Raw genomic sequence first — 9490 nt, 5'->3', positions numbered from 1 at the left:
AAACACTTGACACTTATTAGCTGTGTGACCTTGGGCAAGTCACTTAACCCCCATTGCCCTGCAAACAAAAGAAAGAAAGAAAGAGAAGAAAAGAAAAGAAAAGGAAAAAAAGAAAAAAAATAGGAAAGCTAGATTAAAAAAAAAGAACCAAGCCAAGTGAGGTCCATTTGTATGTTACAACTGTGTAGACAATAGCACCATAATGAACTAGGGGTTATTCAAGATTTCACCTTCCTGTATATGGATAAAAGCTAGCATGTTTATAGCATCAAAAAACTGGAGGCAATAAAAACTGCCATTACTGATACCTCATTATTACAAACATAATTAATTAGAGTATTTTTTTCTTTTTTTCCCCTTTTTTATGAACTCAACTTTTTGCTTATTTTTTCATTAGTGAGCTAAAGAAATTTTGCACTAAGGCCTGGCCTCAGAATCCAGAAGAAATGGGTTCACCTCCCCCCCCCTTTACACAGGCTGACTGTAGGACTGTGGGTAAACCATCATTGGGAGTAATTATATGGGGACAGCTTGGTTGATAAAGCACTGGCCCTGGATTCAGGAGGACTTGAGTTCAAATCTGGCCTCAGAAACTTGACACTTACTACCTGTGTGACCCTGGGCAAGTCACTTAACCCTCATTGTTCTGCCAAAAAAAAGAGAGAGAGAGAGAGAGAGAGAGAGAGAGAAAGAGAGAGAGAGAGAGAGAAAGAGAGAGAGAGAGAGAGAGAGAGAGAGGGAGTAATCATAAAACACCATTCAAGCCACAAGGTTTTTTGCCCAAGGTTTCATAATCCTTAAAAATTCTTTTTTCAGGAAGTATAATTTACTTAATGATCATTCATAGGTAGTAGTCTTTATTAGCTATGGCAAGACTTGTTAGGCTTTACATTATGACCCAGATGAATGGCCCCAAAAGACAGCAGACATCAGGAGGCGTGGAGGTACAAGAGAAAGAATATTGGACCTGGAGTCAGAGGAACAAGGTTCAAATCTTGCTTCTGACACTTAACTCTCTGGGTCATCTTGGAGAAATCACTTAACTTCCCAGGCCTCCATTTCCTTGTTTGTAAAATCAAAGAGCTGGAAAAGATGGATACTAAATTCCTTTATCATGCTAAACTTATGTTCCTAACACCTTTTTTTTTTCCCCCAGGGCAATGGGGGTTAAGTGACTTGCCCGGGGTCACACAGCTAGTAAATGTCTGAGGCTGAGTTTGAACTCAGGTCCTCTTGAATCCAAGGCTGGTGCCTTATCCACTGTGCCACCTAGCTGCCCCAACCCCTTTTGTTAATATCAAGTCAATAAATGATTGATTTTGTTCAGCTAAGGAGTTGACTCTAGGGAGACAACCACCACCACTAATCTGTATCTCTTTCCCCTCTGTATTATATACCCCTCCTGTTGTCAAATGCAAAGTTATATTATCATCCCTTCAACCACAAGCAGCTGTTTACTTCCTCAGATAGTCCAATTCTACAAAATTCATACTAAAGGCTCCAGGTATTTTATGGCCATTCCTGTTCCGTTTTCTGCTTTCTAGCACTTTGTTCTTCCCCCAAGCTCTTGTTCAGTGTCTTTCACCGTAAGCTCCCAGAAAGAGTAGACTATGTTATTGCCTCCAAAATTTATGCCACATACATTTCCCAATGAATTCCCCTTTCCAAGGGCTCTTCTTTAAAAAAAAAATGAATAAGAGGAAAAGAAAAATTTCAGCAAAACGAAATAATGTAATGAAAAATTGATGTTATATTCAATTATCCAAATGTATAGTCCCAGATTATGTAAAGTAATTTAGGAAGTTTTGTTGGTTTTTTTCATGTATCTTCTTTGAAGATGGTTGTTTACTTTTCATAGCATTCAGCTTTAATTGCCTTATACTTCTTTCAATTTTCATTATTATACCACCCATACTTACATCTATGTTTATGTGTATGTGTATGTGCATATATATATGGACACACACTACAGAGATATTATTAGAGCCTACCGATATTTTGTGTATACATTATATATGTCTATAAATAAACATAAATAATTTGCAAAGCTGCCAAAATATTGTTACTAAGGCATAATTCTGACTATGTCCTTTTTCATGAAGACATTTAATGGTTCCCCATTGTCTCTGTATAAAATACTCCTCAGCCAGATTTATAATACACTAGAATCTGGCTGTAATCTACATTTTCTTGTTTGTTTTCTTATTGCCCCAGCTCATATAGTTTACATTCCAGTAATATTGGACTGTGAACTGATCCTCAACTTGACAAATCATCTTTTCTTCCCTTGCATTCTCATGGACTTCTATCAACAACGTAGCCTAGAATTCCTCTTTTCTTCTGCCTTATGAAACATTTGTCATCCTCAATTAAGATGTCCCCTTCTCTTTGCTCCCTTCCTTGTTCTTCCCAATTTAAAATATTCACTCTATCTTCAACTATTGCTATAGCATTTTTTTAGGAATCACCTTTTCCTCAGCATACCCTACTACATATTATACTCAGCTGTGCTCCATGTGGGCAAGAGTTATGTCATTTTTGTAATTTTATCCCACGAGCTTAGCTTAGTCCCTTTGCACATAAGTATTTACTGTTATTGGATTTAATTGAAAATAAAGCTGATTTGAATTATTTCTAAGGTTACTTCCATTTCTAGTTATATGAATTTATGCATTACAGGAATAGGCCATCAGAAGAACTCTTGGACATCTTTTTTTTTTCTTTTAATGAGGCAACTGGGGTTAAGTGACTTGCCCAAGGTCACACAGCTAGTAAGTGTTAAGTGTCTGAGGCTGGATTTGAACTCATATCCTCCTGAATCCAGGGCCAGTGCTTTTTCCACCTAGCTGCCCCATATGATTACTCCCAATGATGGCTTAATCTTTTTTTTTTTTTTTTTAGTGGGGCAGTGAGGGTTAAGTGACTTGCCCAGGGTCACACAGCTAGTAAGTGTCAAGTATCTGAGGCTGGATTTGAACTCAAGTACTCCTGAATCCAGGGCCGGTGCTCTATCCACTTTGCCACCTAGCTGCCACCTTCAGAAGAACTCTTAAGAAAATCAGTTTGCTAGAAAACTCAATTAACCAGACCATCCTATTCCCTAAGCATTCTTGATAATCAAGGTTTGCATATATCTTGTGGAATTCATTACTATGACACACTGCAAATAACATCAAAATGACAAGGGAAAAGGTTACAGAAAGAGGAAGGCTAATTTTTTCGATCCCATGACTTAGAGGGATAAGTATTCTATGCTTGTCTGTTAAAAAAAAAAGTGTTTTTTGTTTTGGTTTGGTTTTTACAATGTGATGGTACTTTTCTCTATATGAATTTTGTTGTAGAGCTGAAAGAGACAATATGAAGCTTAACTAGAGTGACCAAAGCTTATTCCAGGCATCAGAAGCTAGAGAGCCTTTAGAGGGCATTGCCAAATTTATGTTTTTTTTTTTTAAGCAGGTAGAATCAACTTAGAATAGCAACAGAAGAGCAAGAACATGGTAGAAGAGAAAGTTGCCAGATTACATAACATGTTTCTTCTTTCTCCTAAAATCCCACCTCCATGAATTAACTGCACCCTCCTTGGGCTCCTCCCTTGCTTAATCCCACACTACTCCTTCCCTAGTAACATCCCAGGATCTGTCCCTCCATAAGGTCTTGCCCAAAAGATCTGTACATCTCTCCAATATTTGTTCAGTCATATAAATAAATTTGTTTTTAAAATTAAATTAAATGCATTTTTTAATTGATAACCTCTTTGAATTCTCCCCCTATGCATTGGGAGTGGGGAAGGGGGAAAGAACCCTTGTAATAAATTTTCAGTCAAATAAAATAAAATCCCTTATTGACCATGTCATATTCTATTCTATACATTTAGTCTGTAAAATCTTTGTCAGGTGGTGGATAGCACTGATAATCATAATGAAAATTTATTTAGCATGTAATACGTGCCAGGCATTGTGTGTTTTTATAAATATTTCTTTTGATACTCACAACCACCCTAGGAAGTAGATGCCATTATCATCCCCATTTTACAGATGAGGAAAATGAGATAGGGTTTAAAAGAATTGCCCACAGTCTCATAGCTTGTAAGTTTTTGAGGCTGGATTTGAACTCAGGTCTTCTTGACTGAGCATTGCATTGATTGAAGTTCTTAAGTTTTTCAAAGTTGTTTGTTTTTACAATGATGTTTTTATAGTATCAATTGTTCTCCTGGATCTTCTCATTTCAACCTCTATTAGTTCATACATTTCTTCCCAGTTTTCTTTGAAACTGTCTTATTCATTGTTTCTTGTGGTCTAATAGTCTTCCATTATATTTATATAATACAACTTATTTGTCCATTTCCCAATTTATGGGTACACCTAAGTTTTCAGTTCTTCATCATCACAAGAAAGAACTATATGAACACAGCTACAAAATAATACATATGTATATATATATTATCATATGTAATATATGACAGTAAAATTATATATGATAAAAGTTTTAATAATTGGAAAATATTAATTTTCTGGGCTGGCCAAACCAACATAATAAATGGTCCAAGCCAAACAAATAATAATGATAATATTATATAAATTATTTTACTTAAGTGCCATTCTAATCAAAGTAACAAATTATTTTAGAGCTAGAAATATAACAAAATTCCTCTGGAGGAACATAAGATTAAGAATACCAAAGGATATAATTTTTAAAAGGGACAAGTAGGCTATCTAGTGGTACTAGACCTTAAACTATGTTATAAAGTATAGAAAACAATTAGATCCTGATTAAAAAACAGAGAAGTTAATCAATGGTGTAGAACATGTGTACAAAATACTGAAGCATACAAATACACTAATGATGTCAGACCTCAGCTACTTCAGTATTTGAGAAAAATTGATGGGAAAACTAGAAATCAATTTGTCAAAAATCATGTTTAGACCAACAGTTCATAGAATACATCAGGATAAGCTCCAAATGGATACTTAATCTAGAGATAAAAGTGGCATCATCAACAAATTAGAGGAGCAAAGAAGAAACTGTTCAACTATAGGGATCAGGGGAAAAGTTCATAAATATTAGAGAGGAACAAAATATAAATGATCATGTATCTTTTTTATTATTTATTTATTTGTTTGTTTGTTTATTTGTTTGTTTGTTTGTTTATTTATTTATTTATTTTGTGAGGCAATTGAGTTTAAGTGACTTGCCCAGGGTCACACAGCTAGTAAGTGTCGAGTGTCTGAGGCTGAATTTGAACTCAGGTCCTCCTAACTCCAGGGCCAGTGCTCTATTCACTGCACCACTTAGCTGCCTGGAACAAAATATAAATGGACAAATTTTGATCATATAAAATTTAAAAGGTTTTGCACAAAAAAAAAAACAATGTAGATAAGATGTGGCATGAAATAATTAACTTAGAATAAATCTTTATAGCAAGTTTCTCTCAGAAATGTTTTAACACATACTAAGCGGTCTCATATACATACATATATATGTATGTGTATCCTATATATATATATATGTATATGTATATATACATATATATATATATATATATCTCCAACTTTCTCTCATAGAGGTCTCATATAAATGACATCACAAGGATGATGTAGAGTAAATATCATTTTTTTACTTTTTACAAATGACAAAATGAGGGTTTGAGCAGTTAAGTGACTTTTCTCTGATTAAAAAAAAAACAACAACAAACTAACAAGCTCATGAGGTGACATTCAAACCCATGACCCAAGACATCAAACTTAGATCTTCCTTTCTCTAAGGGCACTGCCTTGCTAGACAGTCTCCTTTTACTCCTCGTTGATCAACTGTTCCCTATTGACTCTCCCTTGGCTTGCCCCATATTAGCTTCCATGTTATTCTCTACTTTTTCCTGCATGTTCTGATCTGATGCAGGCTGGTTAAGTAGAGCCTTTTTTTCCAGTGAAGGAGTCAAGATAGGGCAATATGCAGAGAAAGACAATCATAGTAATAGATGTTTATCCATTCCTGCAACCCCTTTCACTAAAGGAATTCTATCAACCCCTGTGTTTTCTAAGGAGTCTGGGCTTTGCTTATGCTAAATTGATTGAGACAGCTCTCTTTGTGTACCTCAGTATAAAATCACAGGCCCCCTATTGATGTAGGAGGTGAAAAAAAAAGGTTGACAGAAAAACCTAAGACCCAAGCTTTAATTCATATATTAGCTCTCAAAGGGAGTCCGACTCCAGTTAATGGATAACTTACAAGTCAGGATGTTAGGTTATCATACCCACTGTGATCAGTACCCATAATAGGACCAAAAAGGGTCAGGTCATATAACAATAAGATACAAGACAGGGTATAGAAATTCTTTTTTTTTTTTTCAGAGCCTGGCAGGGGCCTTTATTTGGATCTGGAGAGAAGAGGGGACACAGGATGGGGGTGGGGAGAGGATAATATGCTCTCCTCTGAGCAGGGTACCCTCTCCGGCTCATCTTGAAGCTCCCCACCCAAACGCAGAATCCTCCAGCCTTCCATTTCCTGAAGAATGGGGACAGAAACCCCCTTCCTCCTTCATGGAACACAGGACCTTAGTCCCTCCAGTGACCCAGCTGGAGTGGGTGCCGTCAGCCGCCTGCAGGGAAAGGACAGCTAGCCAAGTTAGAAGGCCAATAACTTCCTTAGTTCAAAAAGCATTTTATTGACCCCAAGGGGACCCAGTGTATCCAAGAGGCTGGGGTGGGGGTGGGGAGTGGAAAGGTGATCTGTGGAGTTGGTCATTGAATAAGGGGGCACATCTAGGCCTTCTGCTTCTATTTATAGGATGTGACAGGAGCTTTCTGAACCTCAAGGATCCACTGGGGTTGGAGATGGTGGGGAGAGTTAGCCCTCTTTCCCCTGACCTACCTGGTAGGGGCAAACCCTTGCTCTCTGTACTGGGGGAAAAGGGAGGTGGTGGCCCATTTAGAAGAAAATGGACAGAGGCTGAGTGGAGCACTCTGGGTAGTGGGCAAAAGTGAAAGAATCTTCTACTAATGAACATGATCTTTTCCCACCCTTTCCAGCCATTTGAGTGAGCACCATGGGTGGGGTCCATATCATTTGGGGAAAGAAAGGGAGAAGGGATGACCAGGGCTAGGGAACTGCCCCTCAAAGTTTCCTGGAGTGTCAGAGAAGGTAATAAAGGGTTCCTGCCAACACCAAATTTATCCATATGTACAAAGAGGGTGGTAGAGTAGCGTCCCCTGCCCCCACGGGGGGGGGGGTCTGTGGGCTCTTGGCTAGTAGGAGTAGCCACCCTTAGGCCCATAAGGTTGGACAGGCCCTCCAAGCTCTGGAAGATATGCAGGGCTGTCATCCAGGTGAGACAAGGGGACTGTGTCCTCCTCGCTGACTGGCCGGTCGAATTCAGACTTGAGGGTCGGGCTTTGATTGTCTGGGAAGGCCAGAGAGAAGAGGGCCTCTGGCTCACACACAAACTTGTAGACTTAGTGTTCACCGGCCACCTTCTGCATGATCCCCTTCTCATAATAGTAGCGAAGTGAGCGGCTCAACTTGTCATAATTCATGGCCAGACGATTCTTCTGAATGCCCCAGAGCTGAGTGACCTCTTCTGGCTCAATGAACTTGAATTCCATCCCTCGACCTGTCCAGGCAATGAAGTGGGCATTGGTTGGGTTGTCCAACAGAGCTACCAAGAATTTCGAGAGCTGTAGGGAGCCTCGGCGCTGGTAGGGGGGCCCTTCCCGGAATGCCCTTAGACCTACCTGTTTGATGTCCCCTTCAAATTTCTTTGGGACCACACAGACATCCTCTGGGAAGGGATGAAGAGACTTCTCAAAACCATAACCCATGGTTCCATCGCCTGGGGAGGGGCCAGGGAATCCCTCTGCATGGAGGTACATGGACTGACAGCCAGGGACATCTGAATCATAGGCGAAGTCTGTCTGCTCCTGCTTGATCACCACCCCTGCCCCTGGGTACCTGTGCCCACTGCCGCCGCCGCTGCCCCCACCCCCACCCCCACCCGCTTGCTCATACAGGGGATCGTGGTATTCCCGTTTGAAGTTCTGTTGGGGATAAGGCAGGCAGGGCTCCGACAGCTAGGGTTGGTAGGAGGCTGCAGGGGGCTCTCCGCCCCCACCTTGGGAGGATGGGAAGGAGTGGCATAGCTCTGGAGGCTGCTGGAAAATGGACCTATGTTCCATGATAAACCCATGGCTGGGGTTGGGTGGGGCTGCCCCGGGAGGTCTCAAGAAACTCCTTTCTGCCCGGGGAAAGTGCTGCAGAGGTGACTGTCCTGGGGCACTGTGTGTGGGAGACTTGATGGTAACTTGTCTGGGGGCATCATAGGCACTGGTATAAAGGCACTGCTCACCATGGTGGTAGGAGAGCTGCGGCTTTCGGTTGCAGGACAGGGTCGGGTCTGTCCGAGGGCTCTGTGGCTCTTTCTTGATCTTGGTGGTGGGACTGTGGACAGCTAAGTTTTCGGAATGGAAATCTGGTACAAACTGCTCTTCACTGTCGGGAACCTGAGCTTCCGTAAGCCAGGTCTCCTGGAATTGGTTCAAGTCCTGGAAGAGATCTTCTGACTCCGGGGCGGCAGGGAGCCAAGGTCCATGAGTTTCCCCTGCGTGACCATCAGGGCTCGGCTCAGACTCCCATTTCCAGGTGATGTGCTGGAGAAGGTGTATGGCACTTGCTGGTCCACGTATCCGCCTTTCATCCTCCGCTCCATTCGGCTCTTCCCTCAGACCTCGAGCCTCGGCCCCACCGAGGCGGGGAAGACCTGAGGAGGTGGCGTCAGTGCAGTTGCCGCTTTGGGGTCCGGAGCATGTCCCCAGACTGGGAAGTAGGGACTCCGGGGTTTGAGTCAGAGCAAGGCTTCCTTAGTCCCCAGTCCCAAAAGAGCACCAACTTGTTTTCCAGCCAGAGCAGACAGTTGTGTGCCTGGGGGACCCCTGATTGGTGCATTTCCTTCCGGTTATAGAAATTCTAATGAAAAATGAAGATGTTTTGAAACTAAGCATGGGAATCAGAAAGAGACATGTGCAAAAAAGGTCAAATTTGTCCCCAGATTCACCTTATGACATGTAAACCCCGAAAACACACCTCTACTGAAAAAGGTACCCACCTCAGGGCTTGGCTTAGGACCCCAGGAACTCCAAATTAGGATAGCCCTCCGCTGTACCTCCTCAAGGTGAAGAATATTATAATGAGTAGGAAAGGCCCTCCCTTGTACCTCCCCAAGGTGGAGATTATTATAATGAAACTGATAAATCAATTTATCTATACTATAAATATAACTGTTTTTTCTTTCACTATTTGAGAGACACCTTTCCAGTTTTCTGGTTCTCTCCCTGTGTTCACCCACAGTATTGCAATAAAACTTGGGAAACTGAGTCACTGAGTCTTGTAATTCTTTTGGGATGACTCACGATCAATTTGACCCTAATTCTGCCCACATCATTATCACTTGTGGGGCCAGCTAATATTCAAGCTATGGTCTTGATAAATTCAACATCTCAGG

The 9490-nt window shown here is 41.1% G+C and overlaps 1 pseudogene; it reads right to left on the bottom strand.

Annotated features, from left to right (window-relative positions):
* Positions 1 to 7241: 7241 nt before the first annotated feature.
* LOC122732444 lies at positions 7242 to 8698 on the bottom strand (annotated as a pseudogene).
* Between the last annotated feature and the right edge of the window lie 792 nt (positions 8699 to 9490).

This window comes from Dromiciops gliroides, chromosome 6 (genome assembly GCF_019393635.1).
Source record: "Dromiciops gliroides isolate mDroGli1 chromosome 6, mDroGli1.pri, whole genome shotgun sequence".
NCBI classification, from domain to species: Eukaryota; Metazoa; Chordata; class Mammalia; order Microbiotheria; family Microbiotheriidae; genus Dromiciops; species Dromiciops gliroides.
This window is presented reverse-complemented; position numbering and strand designations above follow the sequence as displayed.